Consider the following 5,047-nt stretch of genomic DNA (forward strand, 5'->3'; position numbering starts at 1 on the left):
TTGCCGGGGACGCCCACGACACCGCGGCAAGACCCTTGCCGGGGCCCCGGCAAGACCCTTGCCGGGGCCCCGGCAAGACTCTTGCCAAAGACATCTGCGGGGCCGCAGCCCGGCCCGCACCTGCTAAGAGTCCACCGCCATTCCCACGTAGTTGCCAGCCCACCAACTAGGCAGACACCTGTGTGGCAGCATGCGGCTTCCAGGCCAACTCAGCAAGCACCTGCGTGGTGGCATGCAGATCTTCATAAAGACTCTGCCACCGCACCAACTCACCAGCCAGCCAGCCAACGTGGCACTACACGCCTCGTCAGCTCGGACGCGTGTTGAAGCAAGGCGAGGCGGCGACAGGTGGGACGAGCTTCCTTGACGTCCCCGATAAAGCAAGAAGGGCACGTCGGCAGTGCATTAAATGCGTTTGTCCTATCGTGCCAGGAGATAGACTCGACTACTGTACAACTTTCCACCTCATGTGTGCCACTATGGCAGCCCCTTTGACTATAAAAGGAGGCCCGCGACATATACTGAGAGAGGATTCAGACTTTCTGGACTAGGCACGCATCGTAGCTAGTTCAAGAGCTCAAGAACACCCAGATATAAACTAAAGCAGGACTAGGGTATTACGCATCTCCGTGGCCTAAACCTGGATAAATTTCCCGTGTTGGCCTCTTAAACCCGCTCTTTCCACAGCCCCGCACCCGCCGACCGTAGAAGGGATTCCCCGTGATCCCATAGGTGTCGTTTCCACCGACACTGCGACCACAGGGGGCGAGACCGAGGAGGAAGAGGAGGTCCGGTAGGGCAGGAGGACGATCTAAGTTTATGAGGTGTTGATCGGTCTGTCTATAATTTATGTTTCTTAGCTTTTGATTTGACAGGACGTCTTTGATTGTTTTTGCTTGATATACACACCATATATTGTTACAACTCTAATCACGTTCACTTATTGATCTGAACCGTGTATTTAATATATAAAGATTTAATTTATGTTTTTTCTGATAATTAACGTGGATACTCCGTTGACTTTTTTTTGAACTCATTGGCATTTTTATTTCAGCAATCAGCCTCTTTTTTTACGTGTTTCAGCAAACAGCCTGATCATTGATTCTAAGTTAAAAAAAACCTCATCGTTGATTCTTTTTCCTTTTTATTGTTGGGATCTTTTAGACATTTTATTGTTGGAGATTTTAACGGGGACGGGGCCTTCTTAATTTGTGAGATCGGGTAGAGACTTTCCTTGTCTGTTTGCTTACGTGAGTATTTCCTTTTTTTACATTAATGTTGGGCGTGTCACGTGCACTTTTTATAGGACTGGATCATCCATGTTATGAAAGCTTTCCTTCTCTCTCGGTCGCAAATTTTACAGTCTAACATTTTCTTTCCTTTTTTGACAGCACGTCTATGTTTCATCTAGAGTTAATACCACTATTGATACATAAACTTGTAGGGGTGGGAACAGTTTCATACAAGAACTAAAAAACCCCACAAAACTAGCCCTCCAACTTATCTGCTGTAATAAATTTATACAAAACCACCCCGAACTGCACACGTGGCACGCCATGTAGGCTCTGTCGGGCCCGGATCACGTTTTTACAAAGAAACCCTCGCGCTTTAGGGGCCAACGGGCAGACAAGAACAATCGCCTCGCCTCGCCACAAGCCAAGGCCGGGTACAATGGCTCTGCGGTTCTTGGCGGTCCTGGGGTTCCTCTCCGCGGCGGCGGCGGCTGCGGTGCCGCGGCCTGAGCCGGAGGTGAAGCCGAGCGATACGGACGCGCTGGGCATGTTCCGGCACGCTGCCGACGCGCACGGCATCCTGGCCGGCAACTGGAGCACGCCCGACGCCTGCGCCGGCCGCTGGACCGGCATGGGGTGCTCCTCCGACGGTCGCCGGGTCACCTCGCTCTCCCTCGGCTCGCTCGACCTGCGGGGCTCTCTCGACCCGCTCTCCCACCTCACCGAGCTCCGCGTGCTCGACCTCCGCGGGAACCGCCTCAACGGCACCCTCGACGGCCTCCTCCTCGGCGTCCCCAACCTCAAGCTCCTCTACCTCTCCCGCAACGACATCTCCGGCGCCGTCTCGGACGCCCTCGCGCGGCTCCCCCGCCTCGTCCGCCTTGACCTCGCCGACAACAGCCTGCGCGGGCCCATCCCGGCCGCCGCGCTCGCCAACCTTACCGACCTCCTCACGCTCAGGCTCCAGGACAACCTCCTCACCGGTCTGCTCCCGGACCTCGCACCGCCCTGCCCCGCCTCGCGGACTTCAACGCCTCCAACAACCAGCTCTCCGGCAGGGTGCCCGACGCGGTGCGCGCCAAGTTCGGTCTCGCCTCGTTCGCCGGCAATGCCGGTCTTTGCGGGACGGTGCCGCCGCTGCCGTCCTGTTCTTTCATGCCGCGCGAGCCCGCCCCGACGTCGCCTTCCGCCCCTGCCTCGTCGTCGCAGTCCGTGGTGCCGTCCAACCCAGCCGCCTCCTCCTCCTCCTCGTCCGTTGCTTCGTCCTCACCGGCATTGGCCACACCAGAGGGAGCCTCTAGCAAGGGGGGCTTGAGCACAGGCGCGATTGCTGGGATTGCCGTCGGCAATGGCCTCTTCCTGTTCGCGCTGCTGTCGCTGCTGGTTGCATATTGCTGCTGTAGCACCGGCGGCGTCAGCGAGACAGCCAAGAAGAGGAAAAGAGGCGGCCGCGTTGGCCTGGAGGATGGAGACGGCGGGATGTTCGGCCACGGCAAGGGCATGCAGCCAGCTCGCCCGGGCAGCGCTGGCAGGTGCAGCGACGGCGGCGACAGCGACGGGGCACGCAGCAAATTGGTATTCTTCGGGGTCGACGGCGAAGGCGGTGGCAACAACGAAGCTGACGACGACGGGGCAAGCGACAGCAGCGTCGGACGGAGGGCAAGTGGTGGCTGGACAGCGCAACAGCAGTGGAGGACAGCGCAACAGCACGAAGGGGTTTGCATCGGGGCCGACGACCAGGTGCTTTTCTGTCGAGGGATGGACTTGTCTGCGAAATTGCTAAAGCGCGAGGGTTTCTTTGTAAAAACGTGATCCGGGCCCGACAGAGCCTACATGGCGTGCCACGTGTGCAGTTCGGGGTGGTTTTGTATAAATTTGTTACAGCAGACAAGTTGGAGGGCTAGTTTTGTGGGGTTTTTTAGTTCTTGTATGAAACTGTTCCCACCCCTACAAGTTTATGTATCAATAGTGGTATTAACTCTTTCATCTACACATTGTATATATGCTTATGACTGTAATCACGTTCACTTGCTAATCTGAACCGTAGATTTAAATTATAGAAAGATTTAGTTTATGTATTTTTTCTGGAAACTAACGTGGAGTCTCCATCTATTTTTATTTCATGGGCAATCAGCCTGATCATGGCTTCTTTTTCCCTTTTATCATTTATTTTGACATTATATCATTAGAGATTTTAACGGGGGCTTTCCTTCTTCAATCATGAGAGAGGCTTTCCTTCTTCATTTATGGCAATGTGTGGAGGCTTTCCTTTTATAATCTAACGGTTTAATTAGATTTGATGGTGTGGATTAATGAGAGATCATGAAAGGTGCCTCCAATTAGTTAATATAAGATACTTACATCAATATCAAAAAAAATCTCGTTCTTGTTTTGTTTGTTGGGAGCTTTCCCGTGTAAATAGTTTTTCTCGTTTTTGTTTTACTTTCTTCAGGAAAACAAAAACTTCAAAAAAATATTTCAGTATGTTTCTTTAAAATTATTTTTGTTTTCTTTGGGTCGTAAGGAGAAGACCACGATGAAAATGTTGAGTGGCTCTCATATGCATTATTTTTTATCTAAAAAAAGAGCCCATATTACCTTGTCTTCTCCTTTGAATAAATGTTTGCAGATTCCAGCTTAGTCCAATGCATGTGCACTCTTATTATTATTGACATCGTTTGGTCATGCAAATGAAAGGCAATAATGACGATATATGATGAAATGATTGGGATGGAAAAAAGCTAGTACGCACTCGATCTATTTTGTTTTTGTAAATATGATTAGCTCATCGTTCTTGATTTAGCCCATTATGAATGAAGCATGTTTACAATGACAATTAGAGATTATAGTTACTCATGTCATGCTTAATTAGCTAGGAGTGGATAATGGTTTTTCTTGTGTACCAACATGCAATTTAAAATCGTTATGATGTAGTATGATAGGATGGTATCCTCCTTTGAATGATATAAGTGGCTGACTTGGCACATGCTCACACATGTACTTGAATCAAAAACAACATAGCCTCCACGATATTCATGTTCATGGTGATTTACCTCCTACTCATTCTTGCACTCAATGTTGGTTAACCTCAATCCATGTTTATGACTGTTGTCGCTCTCTTGTTGGTTGCACCTCAATCTTTTGATAGCCTTCACTTGTACTAAGCGGGAATACTGCTTGTGCATCCACTTCCTTAAAACCCAAAGTTGTTCCATATGAGTCCACCATACCTACCTATATGCGGTATTTACCTGCCGTTCCAAGTAAATTTGCATGTGAACTCTAAACCTCCGAATAAGAATCTATTTTGTATGCCCGAATCGCTCATGTAGTGACTGGGGGCTGTCAGTATCTTCCATGCTAGGTGGGTTATTCTCACGATGAGTGTTTATTCACTTGTCATTCACGAGAAAGTGGCTGGTAATCGGGATGCCCAGTTCCATGCTCGAAATCAAATCAAAATATAATCATAAAACAAAACTCCCCCAGGACTGTTGTTGGTATGGACGGTACCCATGGATTCGGCTAGCTGTGGAGTGTGATTGTTGGTGGAGGGGGAGTAAAAACTTTACTGTATTGTTTGGGAACCGCCTATAATGTATCTAGCATGGAAGATAATGAGATCTCTTGGTTATTATGTTGACAACGAAAGCATACCACTCAAAATTATATATATATCTGTTTTAAAAGCTTTGAGATCTCGCACCTCTGCAAATCCCTTCTTCCCTCTGTGAAGGGCCTATCTATTTACTTTTATTGCCGAGTCATCATCCTCTTATAAAAAGCACCAGCTAGAGAGCACCACTGTCATTTGT

The 5,047-nt window shown here is 49.5% G+C and overlaps 1 pseudogene; it reads left to right on the forward strand.

Moving 5' to 3' along the window:
• Positions 1 to 1,671: 1,671 nt before the first annotated feature.
• LOC123082812 (leucine-rich repeat receptor-like protein kinase PXC1) lies at positions 1,672 to 3,044 on the forward strand (annotated as a pseudogene).
• The last annotated feature ends 2,003 nt before the right edge of the window (positions 3,045 to 5,047 follow it).

This window comes from Triticum aestivum, chromosome 1B, assembly GCF_018294505.1.
Source record: "Triticum aestivum cultivar Chinese Spring chromosome 1B, IWGSC CS RefSeq v2.1, whole genome shotgun sequence".
NCBI lineage: Eukaryota > Viridiplantae > Streptophyta > Magnoliopsida > Poales > Poaceae > Triticum > Triticum aestivum.